Source organism: Sarcophilus harrisii, chromosome 1, assembly GCF_902635505.1.
Source record: "Sarcophilus harrisii chromosome 1, mSarHar1.11, whole genome shotgun sequence".
Classification (NCBI taxonomy): Eukaryota; Metazoa; Chordata; class Mammalia; order Dasyuromorphia; family Dasyuridae; genus Sarcophilus; species Sarcophilus harrisii.
In genome coordinates this window covers 212635979-212656901 of record NC_045426.1, presented here as the reverse complement: position 1 = coordinate 212656901, position 20923 = coordinate 212635979, and the positions used below count along the sequence as shown (strand labels likewise).

Genomic DNA, 20923 nt, shown 5'->3' with positions numbered 1-20923 from the left:
GAATTGGCCAATCACCAAAGACAAGCTGGTGACTGATTTTTGGAATATAGTATAATGGACGGGATGGCAATGTTTAGAGGAAATAAGAATTTTTCTGATTCTTGTTCCCTTTTCTTTTCTCAGAATTAAACCATGCTGCTAGCACAAATGTTAGTGTTTAATATGAGCTCCCAGAACAATCAACAGAGCACAAATTGACTATTACTAAAAACGGCCTATCCTTTTCTTAGATTGATCCAGCACAGTGCCATGTTTGCCAAAAATTAGTCATTGAATACTCAATAAATAGAGGAACCAGTAAATATAGTGCCCAATACATATACACATGTAATACAGTCCATAAGTATTGAGTACTGGCTCTGAGAACCTAATTAATGCAAAATAAGAATTGGCAATTTAATACCCCATTTCTTTTTTGTCCCTTTTTATGTCCCCATGTTATATGAATAATGTTGCCCAAGCCTTGGTATCAAAGCAGAGGGAGATAGAAATACAGAGACACAGACAGAGATAGAGGGTTGGAGAAAGATAGAGGAGCAGAGATAGAAATAGAGAATTAGAGAGGGAGAAAGGGAGACAGAGATGGAGATGAGGGGGGAATGATAGAAACAGAGACAGACACTAAGAGAGGAAGAGAGAGGGAATGCTATTTAGAGAAAAGGAGACAGAGAAAAATAGATGCAGAGACAGAGAAAGATAAACAGAGACAGAGATTGAGAGAGAAAGGGGAAGGGAAGGAAAATATTCTGAAACTTAAAGTTTTTAATGACGCTCTGGTGATGCTATGTACACAAAATTACAAAACATTTATTTGTACATGTGATGCTACACCTATAGCTAAAAGGCATCTTGAAGGCTTTTTTCAGAGCTACATAAAATTGGTTGTCAACAAAAATGTAAATTGGACTCATCTTTTTCTTGAAACCATATGTCCTCTACTATGAGCTCAAGATTTTTATCCAGAAAAGGCAGTTCAAAATTTACACAACTACAGCTGGTAAGATAATGTAGCAAACAGAGAGTGGGGAAACACTCAAAGAATTCAAATGAAACTTAAATGAACTTAAGATCCTACAATAAAAGTGAGATTATTTTATAAAAAAGATGAGAATCTAACTAAAGTCTTTTAACGACCCAGACAGTAATCATGTCCACCAATCCCCCTTCCCTAATCAGGATTTCCTTTGTAATTTGATATTCTAAATTTCCTCAACCTAAATTTCCTCTCTACTCAATGGCAATGTCTTCTTCCCAGGGAGTCCATTCATAGGTCTTCAATAAGTTAGGTGGTGCAGCAAGTAGGATACTAGATTGAGAAAGTTTGAATTTTTACTCAGAAATTTATACTTATTGGTTGTATGACTCCAAAAAATTGATTTAACTTGCAGTTTCCTTAATTTTCCTCAAAATTCCTCAATTTAAAAAGTTGTCCATTTAAAAGACCAGCATTTCCCTAACAGTACAATAAAAATTTGTTAAATGAGGGAGTTAGATTTGATGGTTCCCCTATGATTCCAAAAACCATATGCCCCCCTTTTTGTTCTTGAATACCCTTACTAGTCTCCATAATTCTATTTAAGGAGATCAGAGATGTGGATATAACTGTAGGAATACAGGGCTGACTTTGATAGGTAAGCATTGCTAAGAGGCTACTTGAGGCTCATCAGCGATCCAGCATAGTTTACATGATTCTAGAACTAGTTACCAGTTCTGGAGCTGGGGAGAGGGGATGGGAGCTACAGAGAAAATTGAAAGACCTGTCCATTGAGTAATGTCAAGGAAAGCAGCAACAAATGTTTGGTGACATCTCCTGGGAACTAGGGAGAGCTGCAGGACAAGCATGATAGGAAAGGGGGACATGGTAGTGAAGGAAAGTGATGATTGGTGCAAGAGTAGCAAGCCAGGTGATACAGAGTAGCAAGAGAACTCCAGCATAGGGTGAGGGAGGAGGGAGCAGCAATTGAGAAAATCTTCCAAGTTGTTGCTCAGTCATGTCTTACTTTCTGTGACCCTATTTGGGATTTTCTTTGCAGAGATAATAGAAGAGTTTCCTTCTCCATCTCATTTTGTAGAGGAAGAAGTGTTACACAGGTGTGCCCAAGGTCACACAGCTAGTAACTGTCTGAGACCAGCTTCAGGCAGCATTTTATCCACTACACCACCTAGCTGCCCCGATTTCTGGTTACTGAGCAATAGGAAGAAGTTGTAGGCAGAGAGATTGATGCTTGTGTGGACAACTAGAAGAATCTTGGGAGGAAGCACCCAGGAGGAGGTGCCCTCTGCTGGATATTTGCCTAATGCTATACATTGAGATTGGGATTCTGAGGAGAGTTTCATTGGAGGGTGCTGCCATCTTCGGTGGATTACATTATGATTTTTAATCTATAAATTTTTTTTGAGTTTTGTGGTCTACATCCTTGCGAGGAGAATGGTGATGACACAGTGGATATAGATAGAAGTTCCTAGGTTAGTTAGGGGAGATAAATAAACTACAGAAGTGAGAAATCCCCACCAGGGACCATATGTAAGTCATGGTTGGCTCAGGGTTCAAAAGATTCAGGTTGTGAACATCCCTTCTTGGTCGCCTGAAAACTTAGCAGCTGTAAAGAGCTCTGGGACTCTCTGATGCTAGCCAGGTCACCGTGGGTAAATTGAGGAAGGGAACTTCTATTAGCTCAATCAATTCAAAATGTTCTCAATGTCTACTCATGTTGACATCCCCCTTCTGCTATGGCTAAGTAAATTTATTTTTGTTAATTGTTGAAAGACCTACTAGTGTCTCATTTTATTCCAATATCAGGAGTCAGTTTTGAGTCAGACCCAACCCAAAATAATCATGATCTAGAGGAAACTTCCAAATCAGCAAGGTTATAAGGATTACTACTGGATATAGTTACTGCCTTCAGAGACCATGATTTGACCAGTGATTTGTCTGAATGAATAGTAAAATAATAATGAACCTAAGTTTAAAATGCCTTTTTCTGCTTTCTCTGTATTCCAATTGACTCTAGCAAGACCAATCTTTCTAAAATACCTTTACATATAATATTCTCCCATTTAAAAACTTTTAATGGCATTTTATGATTCATAGGACAAAGTCCAAAATGTTTAGCCTAGTATTCAGGGATCTGAAACATTCAATGAGGACTTATTAAGTACTTACCAGATGCCAGTCATTGTGCTTGGTTCTGGGGTACAAAGACAGGAATAAAACTCAACCCACCTATATACCCTGATTTTTTTTTAATTAAAGCTTTTTATTTACAAAACTTACACATGGGTAATTTTTCAACATTGACCCTTGCAAAGCCTTCTGTTCCAAATTATCCCCTCTTTCCTCCCATCCCCTTCCCTAGATGGCAGGTAGCCCAATACATGTTAAATATGTTATATGCTAATATATACTAATATATTATATGCTAAATATAATATATGTTAAATCTAATATATGTATACATGCACAAGAAAAATCAGATCAAGAAGGAAAAAACTGGGAAATAAAACAAAATGCAAGCAAACACCAAAAGAAAGAGTGAGAATGCTCAGTTCCCACAGTCCTCTCTCTTCATCACTGAATAATTGGAATTGGTTTGAATCATCTCATTGTTGAAGAGAGCCATGTCTATCAGAATTGATCACAGTATACTCTTGTTGTTGCCGTGTATAAAAATGACCTGGTTCTGCTCATTTCACTTAACATCAGTTCATCTAAGTCTCTCCGGGCTTCTCTGAAATCATCCTGCTATATACTTTGATTTTTCTAAAAAAAAAAAAAAAAAATCTCATTCTAAGGCACAACAAAATTTTTCCAGTAAATTTCTATTAGAGGGTTAACATTCCCCAAATGAAATATGAATATTCCTTTTTCTGCATTACTATTTCCTCCTCATCTATCAAAATTCTGCCTGCCCTTCAAAGCACAGATTCAGTTTCATCTGCTCTAAGGCTGTTTACAAATTCATACCTATAATGAAAGTTAGGTGATACAGTAGATAGGATATTTTTCTGGAGTCAGAAAGACCTGAGTGGAAATATGGTGTCTGATTACTATTTATGTGATCCTAGCTAAGTCAATTCATCTCTACCTGCCTCAGTTTCCTCTCTTGTAAAATAGGGATAACAATAGCACCTATTTCCTGGGGTTGTTGGGAGAATAAAATGAAATGATGTTTGTGAACTTCTTGGCAAACTTTAAAGCACCATATAAATGAAAACTTTTATTATAATAGCACTGGCTTTCTGTCTCAACACTCAGTTTATCACTACCTTGTGTTGTTAAATTTATGTAACTAAAATTAAATCAGGTCTTCAACAAGCTTTTTGAAGACAGAACACTATCTCTTATTCTGATTTCTATATTCCATTGTGCATTTCATATCATAGGTGTTCAAAAAAGTTTGCTAATTAGTTATTAGTAGTGTTCTATTGTAGGCATCAAATGTGAGGGCATAGACAGCTGGAGTTAAGAAGATCTGGGTCTAAATAATACCTTTGACTTTTGCTATCAGTGTGGCCCTAGGGAAGTCATTTCTTCTTGAGGATCTTCTGCTTCCTCATTTCAAAATTGGAATGATAAAAGCACCCACCTCAAATATGGGTCAGATAAAATGAAATAACACATCAAAATGCTTTGCAGAATTGAAAGCACTATATGTATGAGATATTCTTCCTAGATATATCTTTGGATAAAAAATGGATTTCTTACAAGTTATCCTATTTAATAAACATTGGATTTTCTTGATGCTACAAACTGAATATTTCTGCAAACATTTTTTTTTCCTTAGCACTGAAGCAGGTGTACTGTAAGGTTTAAATAGTACATCAAAGTTGATCATGAGAAGCTGTCTACACTGGCTATGTTACCTTTTCCATTTTGGCCTGGCATTAAAGAGAACAAGAAGAGCCAATATGCCAAAGGGTGCATGCAGTAATTGCTTTGTGTTTTAGAGCCACTCCCAAATGCGAGACTGAAATATATTCTTCTTGGCAACAGGATTACAAAGCAATCAAAGAAGACCTAATTCAAAACAGGGACGTGAACAGTTGAAATTGGCAATACAATTGGTCTAAAAGAGAGGGTAGCTCCAACTCAGTAGGGAAATGCTAATTAGAGAGACAGCCCTAAATCAAAGTAAAGGAGAATATAAAATAATCTTATGATGTTGCTTTTTAATTGAGATCTTCATCTCTTATGTGATAAAAATGACTCATCCTTCTTTTACAAATGGGGAAACTGATGTAACAAAAGTCTCTCAAATCTCATTCTGTCCAGGGTTTTTTCCCAATACTTTAACTACTCGATAACTATAGTGTTTTCCTTTGGGTTTTCTAGAGGTCTTTGAGCAGCCTTCTTTTCAGCTCAGTAATCACCACAAGAGTAGCTAGGTGTTAAAGTCCAAAAGTCTTTATTGTCTCCTTCGCCTGGTGCTCAGCTAGCTTTCTCCTGGTCTTCAGAGAGGACTTGGTTTCAGTGGAGAAAATGCAGGACAGGATTGCCACAACAAGGCTGATGAAAATGGAAATGAATCTCTCTCTCCTTGGTTCCGAGAGCTTGAGCTCCCGCCTCCAGTCCGCTTGTCTTCTCTGGCTCTGTCTCCGAGCCTCTTGGTCCCCCAGGAGAGCTACCAAGAGCCTGACCAAAGATGGAATGAATCTAGTCTAGTCCTTGCTAGCTGTTATATACTCCATTATCATAGGTGTGAATCTTGTAGAACTATATTAAGTACTAAGTACATGTACTGAACTAGAGAACTATTAAGCACCATGCTAAACTAGATAACCATTGTCTCATCGATTCCACTGAGTTAAAATCTTATAAGAATCCTTGTTTCAAGTTCAGAGTTCTGGCCCATAACAAATAACAATGTGTCTTGTTATTAATCACAATATGTTGGAATATTTCAGGTCAAAGAAGTGATGTGCTAGATAACATAATAGCAGTAACTTGCATTTGACTGGGAGGTCAAAGTATCTGGCCACATTTTAGGGAAGGAAGCAAGGAAGGAAAGAAGGAAAAGAAGAAGGAAGAAAAGAAGAAATAATGGAAGAAAAGAAGAGAGGGAGGAAAGAAGGAAGGAAGGAAGGAAGGAAGGAAGGAAGGAAGGAAGGAAGGACAGAAGGAAGGAAGGAAGAGAGGGAGGAAGAAGAGAAAGAAGGAGAGAGGGAGGGAAGGAAGGAAGGAGGGAGGGAAGGAAGGAAGGGAAAAATAAAAGAAGGAGAGGAAATAAAAGAAAAAGGGAAGGAAAGAAGGGAAGGAAAGAGGGAGGAGTCATATGGAATGAAGCAAAATATATTCTCACATGGCTTTCATCTGAAAAAGCATTTCTTAAATGCTCTAACTCAATATTGATTAGAGAAATGCAAATTAAGACAACTCTGAGATATTACTTCACACCTCTGAGATTGGCTAACATGACAAAAAAAGATAATGGTAAATGTTGAAGAGTATTGGGAAAACTGGGACATTAATGCATTGTTGGTAGAATTGTAAAATGTTACAACTATTCTAGAGAGCAATTGGAACTATGCCCAATGCCCAAAGAGCTATAAAACTATGCATACCCTTTGATCCAGGAGTGTGTCTACTGGCTATGTATCCCAAAGTGATCATAAGAAAGGGGAAAGGACCCACAGGTGCAAAACTGTTTGTGGGTTTTTTTTTTTTGTAGTGGCCCTTTTTGTAGTGACAAGATACTGAAAGTTGTGTGGATGCCCATCAATTGGGGAATGGCTGAATAAGTTATGATATATGAAAGTAATAGAATATTATTATTTTATAAGAAATGATGAAGAGGCTGATTCAGAAAAACATGGAAAGACTTACATGAACTAATACTAGGTGACATGAACAGAAGCAAGAGAACATTGAACACAATAACAAGATTATGAGATGATCAACTGTGATTTTTCAACAATGAAGTGATTCAAGGCAATTAAAATAAAGTTGTGATAGAAAGTAGTAGCTACATCCAGAGAGATAACCATGGAGACTGACTATGGATCAAAGCAAAAATAGCTTCACCTTTTTTGTTGTTTATTTGCTTGATTTTTTTTCTTTCTCATGGTTTTTCCCCTTTCAATCTGATTTTTCTTTTGCAGTATGATGAATATAGAAATATATTTAGAAGAATTGCACTTGTTTAACCTGATCAGATTGCTTGCTGTCTTGAGGGGGAGGGAGAGGGAAGAAGGGGGAAAAAATTTGGAAAAAACAAGGTTTTTCAAAGGTGAATGCTGAAAACTATCTTTATATGTGTTTGGGGAAAATACTATTTAAAAAATTTTTTTAAATTCTGATGATGACTAATCAGTGTCACAAGTATGTATTTTCCTCCATTGATCTGTGTAATGAGAAGGCCAAGTTCCAACAAAACAAAAAACAGGTTTTTTAAATAATTAAAAATGCATTTTTAATTTTGCATATCAATCTATCATCTTTTTATCATGAGATAGACAACCTTCCTCTTTGGCAACGTGATTTAATATGTAATTGATCACAATTAAAATTGTTCATTTTTAAAGTATTTATATCCTTATATAAACTGTTTGGCTTTTGTTCAAGTCACTCTCCAACAATTCATAGAGAACAACCTATGAAAAGATCTCTTTGAAATCATATTTTCCTTGATTTCTTATAGCACAATAGTTATTTCATTGCATTTATATAACATAATTTATACATCTACATCTGGCCACAGGAACCAGATGGCTCTAGAGGAGAAAATGAGACTAGTGACCTTGTACAGCCCTTCATTACTTAAATTCAATTCACTTACATGTCATAGTATCATCTCCCTGATATCATGATCCTCTTTGAGAACAAAGGTCAAACAACAACAAAAATGTACAACCATTTTGCAATTAGTAGGTATTCCATTAGTTTCCAGTTTTTTTCCCACCACAAAAAGAGCAACTATAAATATTTTTATACATATAGGACCTTTCCATTTTTTTTTATCTCGTGGAGTGATATAGCTAGGCCAAAGGGCATTCATTACTTAGTTATTGTTTTGCATGTAATTCCAAATTGCTTTCCTAGTTGAACCATTCATAGCTCTACTAACAATGGATCAATATAGCTTTTCCGCCATATTCTCTCCAACCAGTTGTCATTTTCTTTTTTGTCATATTTGCCAATCTGATAAGAGAGCGGATGGAATCTCAGAATGACTTTAATTTGAAATTCTCAAATTATTAATTATTTGGATCATTTGTTCATATGGCTATAAATAGCTTTCCTGTTCATAACTTTATTCCATTTATCAATTAAGAAATAGTTCTTTTTCTTATAAATTTGAATCAGTTTGTTGTATATCTTGGAAATGAGACTCTTTATCAGAGAAACTTATTTAAAAGCTTCTTCTCCCCCACCCCCAACCCCATCACACACAGTTGTTTTCCTTGTAATTTTGGTTGCATTGTAATTGTTTTTATAAAACTTTTATATTTTATTTAATCAAAATATCAATTTTATCTTCTGTGAATTCTCTCTGTCTCTTGTTTAGTCATGAAATCTTTCTTTATCTATAGATTTGCTTTTAAGAGATTAATTAAAGAAGAATTCCAGGGATGAAGTGAGAGTTCAGTACGCTGAATCAAATCAAACTCAAGATGGTAGAAAAAAATCTCTGAATGAGCACACAGATAAAAACTTTGCTCCTCGATGCTCTTATACTGTCCATATAGGCAACACACACACATATACACACAATCCCTTTGGGGGGCATTTTGCCTAAGGAGTGGAAAAAATAACTTTCCTGAAGTTACCTTACACAGAAGTTAGACTTGGAAGAAATCGGATGGGGAGCAATATGTACTCATACTAGGAGGTGGAGTGGGAAATATCAACAATGACTCAAAAACAGACTGAGCAAATAATACAGCATGGAACAGTGTAGCTGGACCTCATATAGCTGCTTTCTGAGAATCAAACAGCAGCATAGTAATTCCATAGATTAGCCACTTCATTTTAGAGCCAAGACATCTATCTGTCTTAATACTCTGAGAGAATCAGAAGTTTCTAAGGGATTATGCCTTTGGTGAATGGGATCTTTTGGGATCATTGGGACATTGGATTTTTAGGATGCATCTACTGCATTATATATACTAGTGGTGGATCGCAATTTAATAACTTTACCTCTGAATATAATACCACTAGCATACTTATGAATCTCCTAGTGATATTCCTATCACTCTGTTGGACAGTTCAATTAAGTTCTTAGCTTTCTCGATTTCCTCTATTGAGGAAATTGGGAGTGGGAAGTGAGTGAATCTTTTGGACTCTTCCTTATTTTTTTATTATAGCTTTTTATTTACAAAACATGTGCATGGATAATTTTTTCAACATTGACCCTTGCAAAACCTTACATTCCAAATTTTCCCCTCATTCCCCCCACCTCCTCCCCTAGATGGCAGGTAGTCCAATATATGTTGAATATGTTAAAATACATGTTAAATCTAATATATGTATACATATTTATAGTTATCTTGCTGTGCAAGAAAAATCAGATCTAGAAAGAAAAAAAAACCTGAGAAGGAAAACAAAAATGCAAGCAAAAAATAACAGAAAGAGTGCAAATACTATGTTGTGTTCCACACTAAGTTCCCATAGTCCTCTCTCTGGAGAGAGTAGATGACTCTCTTCATTACTGAAACAATTGGAACTGGTTTGAAAAATCTCATTGTTGAAGAGAGCCATGTCCATCAGAACTGATCATTGTATAATGTTGTTGTTGTGTGTATGATGATCTCCTGGCTCTGCTCATTTCACTCAGCATCAGTTCATGTAAGTCTCTCCAGGCCTTTCTGAAATCATCCTGTTTGTCATTTCTTACAGAACAATAATATTCTATAACATTCATATACCATAATTTACTCAGCCATTTTCCAAGTGATGGGTATCCATTCACTTTCCAGTTTCTTGCTATTATGAAAAGACACCACAAACATTTTTGCACATGTGGGCCCCTTTTCTTCCTTTAAGATCTCTTTGGGATATAAGCCCAGTAGTAACACTGCTGGGTCAAAGGGTATGCTCAGTTTGATAACTTTTTGAGTATAGTTTCAAATTGCTCTCCAGAATGATTGGATTCATTCACAGTTCCACCAACAATGTATCAGTGTCCCAGTTTTCCCACATCCCCTCCAACATTCCTCATTATCTTTCCCTGTCATTCTAGCCAATCTGACAGGTGTGTAGTGGTACCTCAGAGTTTTTTAATTTGCATTTCTCTGATCAATAGTGATTTGGAGCACCTTTTCATATGACTAGAAATGGTTTCAATTTCTTCATCTGAGAATTTTCTGTTCATATCTTTTGACCATTTATCAATTGGAGAATGGCTTGATTTAATTTGCAGACTCTTCCTTATGACTCATTTCTGAATCTCAGCTCCCTTTCTACTCAATTAATGTATCTAGTCCAACTTCTGTCTTGTGAGAAAATTTTATTCAACTGTAGAAATTGGGAGAAAACCTTGTGGAAGTATTTGAACCTGTACTTGCGTGGCCAGGAAGCTGGACACTTCTACTTGCTGCTTAGAGACCTTTTACTAAGAACTTAGGTTATGCTGATCAGAAATCCAATTATATCCAATAATTAGTTCAAGGACTTTTCTCACAAGTATATATCTCAAGCAATACGTATATCTTATCTGAAAACTAGTCCTGGACTGATCTATCAGTTTTTGTTTCTATGTTTCTTTGCTTATTCCCAGACACTTGGAGGAAATGGGACACCTCTTTTTCTGAATTTAGGGAATTGCACCTGTTCACTCTCTCCCTCTCAACTTGTAAAGTCACTAATCTTTCCTCCAATTAGAAATCAAATTACCTAAGATTACATTGTTTCCTTTTAATTAATTAGCATTAATTGACTATTTTTAATGTATAAATATGTCTCCAGCTTTATTTAGAGGTCTGGCTAAAGCTGAGGAGGTCTAGTTTTGGTTTATTGGGAATTGCAATGCAATGCTTAAATAAATGGATATACTCAGGAAATTGAATGTTCATTTCCTCAATCATTTCATCTTCTACCTGCCACAATATTCAAGTCAAGAGGAAGTTTTTTGTTTGCTTGATTTTTTTCCCTTAAAGGTAATCCAGACCCTATTTGCTAGAGATGTATCTGACACAAGATGTTGCAGTACTATATCACCCATGAGAATACCATTTTTTTTCCTTTCTAGAAAGTGAGAACTGGAATTGAATAATAGAAGAATGAGTGAAGGAATGTGAGATATTACTTCACACCTCTGAGATTGGCTAACATGACAGAAAAAGATAATGGTAAATGTTGAAGAGTATTGGGAAAACTGGGACATTAATGCATTGTTGGTAGAATTTTAAAATGTTACAACTATTCTAGAGAGCAATTGGATGTGAGATGTGAGAAACAAAGGGAGAAGAAACAAAAGATGGGTTGAATGAATCTTAGTTTTCTCTCCATAATTTTCCTATGAGCCATGACCACTCCTCAACAATCTTTCTTGTTCTTTTTATTCTGATAGATCAAACAAAAAGAAATTTCTGTAACACTTACACTCTCATTGTCTTTTTAAAATATCCATAACTCTGTTAAACTCTATGTAAATGTTTATCCTATTATTATAAAATACAGCATTATAATCTGGGAGGAAAGAAACTCTGGCCAGCTACGTTGGGGAGGATGTAAGAGAAATGAATTACAAATATTTTCTAAATACAAATTTTGTACCTAGATCATTAAACCTTACTTTCTTAAACTCTTCTTCCCTCTTCCTCTCTTTCCTGTTATTGGCCTATTTGTCTATCTGTTTACAAGTTCACATTTACCAACCTATTCCTTTTTTTGTTTCCTTCCCTTCTCCTTCCCCATCTTTGCTAGTATTTTCTTGCAGAGATTCTTTTATCTTTTGGTTTTCTAGTAGGCATTCTTATTGTAATATATTATAAAGCTGTAAAAATATTTCTAGCTAATAATGAAAAAACACCCTTTGTCAACTACAAGTCCCCATTCAGAACTTCAGGGTTTTGCCTTTCAGATTGAATTGTGAGGAGCTTGGGAAGTTCAAATTTGTTTACTCTTTGAGACTTCCTGGTGCTTCAAAAATGGCTTAAAGGGATTACTGAACACACAAAGCTTCCTTGACATCCAAAAACTGTGCACCAAGACACATTTTGATGAGTTAAGTGTAAATGAATCAGAAACATATGGATTACATTTCCTGTATAACATGCATGAACTTTTTTTGAGACAAAATTTGAATTTTTCGGAATCTAAAACATTTGAAAAGTCCCTGAAACACACACCAAATCAGAACTCTAATAGGCATTTTTCATTGTTGTTCTTTTCTTACACTGAGTTTTCCAACACCTAACGAGTTTAATTTCTTCATTTCATTTTGTCCCTTCAATCCAACCATCTTCTTAGGTTTACATTTTTTCATTCAAACTCTTCTATTTTGTTATTCCCCACCTTTTGTTCCTTCTGTGACTCATGCAAGTTGGAAAGTAAGAAAGGGGGAGGAGTGTGTTATTATATGCCTTTTGATTGGTATTTGTAGAATGTTCCAGAAATAATGTTAAAACTTTATCTAAGGTATCCATAAGAAAATTAAGATGTAAGGGAAATAAATTCAGGAGGTAAAGTATCAATTAGATTTTGACAAGGGATCAAGAGAGACCAAGTAATGCTGTCCAAAATGGATGACCAAGAGAGACCAAAGGAGATGACAGGAAAAAGTAGCACCTTTTCTGGGTACCCCACAAGCTCATGCTATCAGGTTGGGTCCCATGGGTGGTGACTACTCTAGATTCAAAGTATTTTGTAAGTCTAAAAACTGTAGCTAATGAGCTTTCATTGGTTCTTCACCTCTAATAGTCAGCCAATTAACAAATTCACTCAAAGGAAAGGTAATTATTACAATGGCATATGTACAATGGCCCACAGAGAGTGATACAAAACATCCCCTTTATAAACACAAGGCACATTCTCCCAGAAATACATGCATTATCTGTAAGAACTGTGCATACATAAGGAGTGTACTATTAAAGAAGTACATGTGTAAGGTATTCACATGGCCTGGGCAACTAACACCCCCACCTTTGCAGTATCTGATGTCTTTTTTCTTCTGATGTCTACAAGATTCACCTCCTAGGGTATGTCTCTAGTGGAGTCTGTAGAACTGTTCCTTTCCTCAAATCAGTTCAATTCAGTATCTGGATATTCTGTGCATTTTCTCTGGTAGTTATAGCACTTTAGAATAGGTAATATGCTCTGTTATAAGACATCATTGTTGATGGGGAAAGGAGAAGAGAGAAATGGTTCCCTCTTCAAGTGCTGATTGAGTGTCTGAGTTTGGCATTATCATGGCAATTTTTCTTTCTTTCTTTCTTTCTTTTTTTTTTTGCTGAGGCAATTGGGGTTAAGTGTGACTTGCCTAGTGTCACACAGCTAGGAAGTGTTAAGTGTCTGAGATCAATTTTTAACTCAGGTCCTCCTGACTTCAGGGCTGGTGCTCCATCCACTGCACCACCTAGCTGCCCCTATCATGGCAATATTTTAGGAATGGGAGCTGGTGGGGCCAGGTTGCTGAAAAAGGAGAAAATCCTTGTTCTACCTTGGCTGAGATAGGAAACCCAGTCAAAAAAAAAACTTAATAGATTATATTATTTAGTTTTTATTTAAGTCTTTAATCAAAGCCTCCTAATTGATTATAATTTTATTGTATTATTGTCAATAAAGGATATGTTTAATATCTCTGGATTTTCTGAATTTTATATTTTTAAAATCCAGTGCGTGATGATCAAATCCATCCTGCTGCTTGGGTTTTTTTGTTTTTGTACAATCCATGACATAGCTTTTAAAATTTTAAATTTAATTCCATTGGGTGAAAATGTGAGTGTGTATATATACACATATGCATAGACATATACTTTATGTTTGTCTGTCTTATGACTATTTTCCTTTCCCTTAATTCTGTTTCCCCTTTTCCCTTTCCTGATTGTTCACATTTGGGGTATAAAGTACTTCAATATTCATTAGGAAGATTGGTCTATAATTTTCTTTCTCTGCTTTGACTCTTCCTGGTTTAGGTATCAGTACCATATTAGTGTCATAGAAGGAATTTGCCATTACTCCTTCTTTACCTATTTTTCCTAATAGTTTACATAGTACTGGAATTAATTATTTCTTTAAATGTTAGATAGAATATACTTATGAATCCATCTGGCCCTGGAGATTTTTGCTTAGGGAATTCATTAATGATTTGTTCAATTTCTTTTTCTAAAATGGGATTATTTAAGTAATTTATTTCCTTTTCTGTTAACCTGAGCAATTTATATATTTGTAAATATTCATCAATTTCAGTTAGACTGTCAGACTTGCTGCCATACAGCTGGGCAAAATAAATCCTAATTATTGCTTTAATTTCTTTTTCATTGGGGTAAGTTCACCCTTTTCCTTGTTGATGCTGATGATTCTTTTTTTTTTCCTTTCCTTTTTCTGATCAAATTAACCAAGGGTTTATCTATTTTGTTGTGTTTTTTTTTTCACAAAACCAACTCTTAGTTTTATTTATTAGTTCAATAATTTTCTTAGTTTCAATTTTATTACTCTTTCCTTTGAGTTTCAGAATTTCTAATTTGATATTTAATTTGAAATTTTTAATTTGTTCTTTTTCTAGCTTTTTTAGTTGTATGCTCAAGTCAGTGATCTCCTGTTTCTCTATTTTATTCATGTACTAATTTAGAGATATACAATTTCCCCTTATTACCACTTTGACTGTATCCCATAGATTTTGGTATGCTGTCTTATTATTGTCATTCTCTTGGACGAAATTATGGATAGTTTCTATGATTTGTTGTTTGACCCACTCCTTTTTTTTAGAATTAGATTGTTTAATTTCTAATTGATTTTTAATCCATATTTCTTTGGCCCTTTAGTGAATATAAATTTTATTGCATTGTGGTATGAAAAAGAAGATTTTACTATGTTTGCCTTTCTGCATTTGATTATGAGGATCTTATGCCCTAAAACATGGTTAGTTTTTGTGTAGGTGCCATATTCTGCCAAGAAAAAGGTGTATTCTTTTCTGTCCCTATTCAATTTTCTCCAAAAGTCTATCATATCTAGGTTTTCTAGGATTCTATTACTCTCCCTGTTTTCTTGTTTATTTTGTGGTTAGATTTGTCTGATTCTGGGAGGAGAAGATTGAGTCCCCCACTACTGTAGTTTTGCTGTCAATTCCTTCCTGTAACTGGCTTAAATCTTCTCTAGGAATTTGGCTGCTTTACCACAATGCATATATTTTTAGTATCATTGCTGCTTCATTGTTTATGGTACCCTTTATCAAGATGTTCTTTCTTTCCTTATCTCTTTTAATGAGACCTATTTTTACTTTTGCTTTATCTGAGATTAGAATTGCTACCCCTGCTTTTTTTTTTTTTTTTTTTTTACTTCAGCTAAAGCATAATAAATTTTGTTCCAGCCTTTTACTTTTACTTTGGATGTGTGTCTCTGTGTCAAATGTGTTTCTTGTAAACAACATATTGTAAGATTCTCTTTTTTAATCCATTCTACTATTTGCTTCCATTTTATGGGAGAGTTTAATCCCATTCACATTCACAGTTATGATTATTAACTTGTATTTCTCTTGGTCCTATTTTCTCCCCTGTATATACTTTTGTTCTCTCTTTCCAATCTGCCCTTAGTCATGTGTTTTTTTACCCACCTCACCCATTACCTAATCTCCTATCACCTTTCCCCCTTCTCTTAGTACTATTTTTTAACCCACTCCACTCACTATTTTATCTTCTATCACCTTTTTACCCCTTCTCTTACCATCCTGTCCCTCCCTTTTCTTTCCTCTTTCTCATCATACTTCTTTATAGGGTGAGATATATGTCTATACCCAATTGAATAATTGAGTCATTCATTCTTAGAGCCAAAACTGATAATATCAAGTTTCAAACAATGTTCTTTATACTCTCTTCATTCCCTTCTTTGTAATAGGTCTTTTGCACCGCTTCATGTAAACTAATTGTTCCATTATACTCCCCTTTCCTCTTTTTCCAGTATAGATCTTTTTCTATCCCTTAATGTCTTTTTCATTGATGTCATCACTTTAGAGTCCATTCAAAACCATACCCTCAGTCCATGTGATTATCGCCTCTATCTGCCCCAGTGACAGATGCAGTTCTCAAGAGTTACAGATATCTTTTTTCCATCTAGGGATGTAAACAGTTTAATCTTTAAATAATATATATTTCCCTCCTGTTTACTTTTCTATCCTCTTGAGTCTTGTATTTGTAGATTAAAATTTTTGTTTAGTTCTGGTTTTTTTTAATAGAAATAATTGAAAGTCTCTTACTTCATTGAAGTTTCAAAGCCTCTCCTGAAAGATGATGTTGAGTCTCTCTAGGTAGCTAATTCTTGGTTGCAACCCTAAATCCTTTGCTTTCTGAATTATGAGATTGTAGGCCCTCTGATCTTTTATTGTAGAAGTTCCCAGATACTGAGTAATCTTGACTGTTGCTCCTTGATATTTGAATTGTTTTTGTCAGACAGCTTGCAATATTTTTTTCTTGAGATTTTGCAACAATGTTCTTTGGGGTTTTCTTTGTGGGATCTCTTTCTGAAGGTAATCAATGGATTCTTTCAATGAGCATTTCCCCCACTATTTCTAAAATATTGGGACAGTTTTCCTTAATGCTTGAAGAATGCTTTTTGGTCATGGCCTTCAAGTAGGCCAATATTTTCAAAATTGTCTCTTCTGGATCGATTTTCTAAGTCAGCTGTTTTTCCAATGAGGTATTTCACATTTTCTTCCATTTTTTCACTCATTTTAGTTTGTTTGACTGATACTTTCTGTCTCACAGAATCATTAGCTGCCATTTGCCCTGTTCTAGTTTTTAATATGTGATTTTCTTCAGTCAGCTTTTGTATCTCTTTTTCCATTTGGTGAATTCTACCTTTTAAGAAGTCATTTTCTTAAGATATTTTTTCCTTCTTTTTCCAAGTTGTTGACTCTCTCATGTATATCTTTCATTTACTTTCTTATTTTTAATTCTACCTCTCTTATTTGTCTTTTAAAATCTTTTATGAGCACTTCCAAGAGGCCTCTTTGGGCTTGAGACCAATTCATATCACTCTTTGAGATTTCTTCTGTGGACATTTTGTCCTCATCTGAGTTTGTGCTTTGGTCTTCCCTAGCACCATAATAGCTTTCTATGATCAAGGTTCTTTTTTTTGTTTCTGGCTCATTTTCTTTCCTTTTCTTTTGGTATTTCTTCTTTTTTTACCTTTATGGTTGAGCTCTGTTCCTGGGGTAAAGAGAATACTGTCTTATAAAAAGTCACAAATAATGGGAACTTTGGGTGAAGTATAAGATCCTTTAGTCTCCCCATGTCCTCTAAGGGCATCTTGGCCTTCCTAAAAAGTCAAGGACATGACAACCTGTGTTGTAATTGAAGCAGAAAAATACTAAAGTGGCAAGGAGACATGTACACACAATAGCAAGTTGTTTATGTGGTCCCACATGAGCAGTTTGCTATAGTTTTATAAGAGTATTAGGGTATATAAGGCTGAGAAAATTTTGAATAAACAGACTCCTGTTTGACCATCCTCTTGAGTTCTGTCCCTTTACCCCTCACCCATGATCAGGATGCAGACTGATACTGAAAATCTCCAGTGAGCAGATCCAGACACTGTTCCAAGCTTCCTATGTAGCTTTGAGTGTTGGCTTTAAGCACAGCACCCCCTTGTGTTTGTAGGGGTAGCTTTTCCTGCTCTGTTCAGGAAGCCTGGGTTCCAGAGTTTGTCTTCTGAAATGGGACTAGAGACTGCCCTCCTGCTGTACTCTTCTGCTGAGCCAGGACTGAGGATCTTAGTTGCTGATTCGCTGTGATTCAGACCTCTCTCACCCGCTTCCCTAGAATCTATCTGAGCTGGGCTGAACACCCTTTTCTCCCCAGGGAGACTGATCTTTCTTGAAGTTTTTTCAATCTATGTTGAGCAGGAGAGGGATTTGCATTCCATCAGACTCTCTTCAGAGGCTTGGATTCATGTGGTTTTCTAGGAAACTGGAAGAGCTCAAGCTCTTCCTGGCTTTACTCCATCATTTTGGCTCTACCCCCAGAAGTCAGTATTACAATATTTGAAGGGGAATAAGGCATATGGATAATATTCTAGTCTCATATCCACTTTCTTAGAGGAGAACAAAATAATCAATCTCGTGGTCTCTTCTTTTTCTTCCTGAAGGCAAGAATTTAACTTTCCCTTGAAGAGGGGTAAGCAGATTCCAGAGATTAGACAATCCATGTAGACATATTTTTGGTTTTTTGGGTTAGTTGTTTATTTAAGCACTAAAGTTTACTTCAGAATAAAATACTGCCAAACAAGGAGAGGGAGAAATCAGAATTTTCACAGAGTTGTACTTGACCATATCTTATAGACAAAGCAGAATTACAATGCATATAACAAAAATAACAAAAAGTTTGCAATAAAATTACAATGCTTATAACAAAAACAAACATATGTAGCAACTTCCTACTTTGCTTCAGTATAATCCTCATCATATACTCTATTATTGAGATATTTAAAGACAAAACAAAAATTCTACAGATTACTTATAAACAGTAAAATTTAAGTAAAATGCTTACATTCATTTTTGAAAAGAAAAAAAATCACATAAAAATAGTGGGTGCAAGTTCTGCTCTCTGTTGAAATTTTACTTCAGATTTACTATTCCTACAGTAAAAAAAAACACAGAGTGAAGATTAATAGAGTAGGGGGGAGGAGAAAGGGGAGGAAATTACATATATATAAACCATAGGAAGCTCTAATTATAAAATAAGAATTACTAAGTTTTAACAAGTTGACATCCTCCTAGCCCACACTGATGGAAATCTGCTATTTGATTCAATGACTAATTGGAATTTTCTACTTTTCTTTTTTGTGTCTGTCCTTCTTTTCTTCATTATTTTCCATGGTCATGATCATCTTGAATAATCCCATCCCCTTGGTATTTATCATGTGTCCATTTTGGACTGGTACTTTATTTTTTTTGAAGTTAAACCGTTCTCTCTATTGCCCTCAAGTGAAACTTTAGATTTGTACTTGGTTCTTTCCTCCTCAGCATTCCAGTGAGATGCAATAACAAAATTTTTACCCTGATCTGTCAGGACAGACTTCCTGAACTGTCTGTAATCTTCTTTCTCCTCTGTGTCATCCCCTTCTGAATTATTAAACTCTTTATTACTGAAATAATCTAAAGCTTTCTGATTCTCCTATTCTCCCTTCCTTTTCTGTTCCTTTCTCCTTTGAGGCCTCTTTCTCCCTGGTATTACCCCTCTCGAGCTCTATATTATCTGCATATACATATATATCTACATATCTAACATACATATATATATATATCTCTACATATACATACATAGATACATATATATTTACAAAACTCTAGATTCTTCATCTGTGTATCTTTTGAAAACCTTACCAGTCTTTGCAGTTCCCTGAACTCCACCATCAGGATAAAATGAAAGACATATTTAAGTTTCTTCTCTTGGAACATTTTGTGATGTGATTATCTTGGCAGGGCTTCTTTGTGAAGGTATATAATGAATTGGACTACTCTGAGAAGGACTACAGCAACTAGAATCATTTCCAAGGGAATCAGATCCAGACTTCTCAAGACTGTGTTGTATGGAATGTGAATGGTGAGAAGTATTTTTTTTGAAGAGTGGGCTGTATTGAGCATGGAAGCCTCTGAACAAATTGAACTTTGACTAGGTGATGTAGCAATAGGAGAAAGACTATATACTGAAACACCAGGCCAATGTCACCAGATGCTGCTGCTGATTTATTAAAAATCATCAGTGTGTTTGGAGGAGTCATGTTCTAATGTATCTGTTATTCCTTGGGGAGCCCCTTCAGTTTTTTTATTTGCTTTTCAAGAGACCCCCATCTTTTTGAAGGGACAAGGGATTTACTACATGAGAATGACAAGCAAGATAAAGACCTTGGAGACTTAAAGATCTATAAGACCAGAGAGATTGGCTTCTAGATCTCTGAGAAGACACAGATCTTTGTTTTAGACTCCTGGAAAGTGAATGACGCCATCTAGGGCTCCAAGAGTGTCTTCTATTCCAGACAGATCTATAGCCACCCCAATAATATCTACCACCACTTCCTTGATAACACCCTCCACCCCTTCCTTTGTACCCATTAAAGCCTTTGCATTCCTCTATCATTTCTGTCATTTCAATGACAATCTCTAGAATAAACACAACTTCTACTATAAGATCATGAATATGTCCTGGAACAAAACTTAGAAGTATATCTCTTCTTTCTAGAATGTGATCTGGACCTTGACCTGGAACTAGATTGTAATCTGGACTTTGATCTTGAAGAATATGATCTAGCTTTGGAATGACCCATTTCTTCCAGTGGATTATTCCTACTTGGGTTCTGACAAGTGGCAAGTAGTCAAGTGATGTCTTAGAAACACTGCAAAATTCTTCCTGGAAATAATATTCTTAGAAATTTAAAGTTTAAATTTCAATTCTTGGACCAAATGAAAGTCACAGCATAGCTATTAAGAGGGGAAGGCTAGACTAGGGCCCAGAACTAGGAAAGAGTAAAAGTAATGGGGAAGAGATACTAGAGCATAGATTCACCACATTCTCCCCCACCCCAAACTCTTCCCATGGCTACCAGAACAAAAAAAATTATAGGCATATTTTTATACAGGGGCCTTGCATACCTTACATATGATTTATTGAAATATGATGTCCAGGGTTTTTAGTTGAGTCATTGTTTTCAGAATATACAGTGATTCTTCTTAGCCGTTTTTCAGTTTAATTGTTTTTTGTTAACAACTTTTTCATGGATCCTGTCTTTTTACCATTTTTTGATTTTCTTTGAATATTTCTTGTTGCCTTATGA

General features: G+C 35.4%; 1 pseudogene; it reads right to left on the bottom strand.

Annotated features, from left to right (window-relative positions):
* Positions 1–19008: 19008 nt before the first annotated feature.
* LOC100916532 lies at positions 19009–20441 on the bottom strand (annotated as a pseudogene).
* Between the last annotated feature and the right edge of the window lie 482 nt (positions 20442–20923).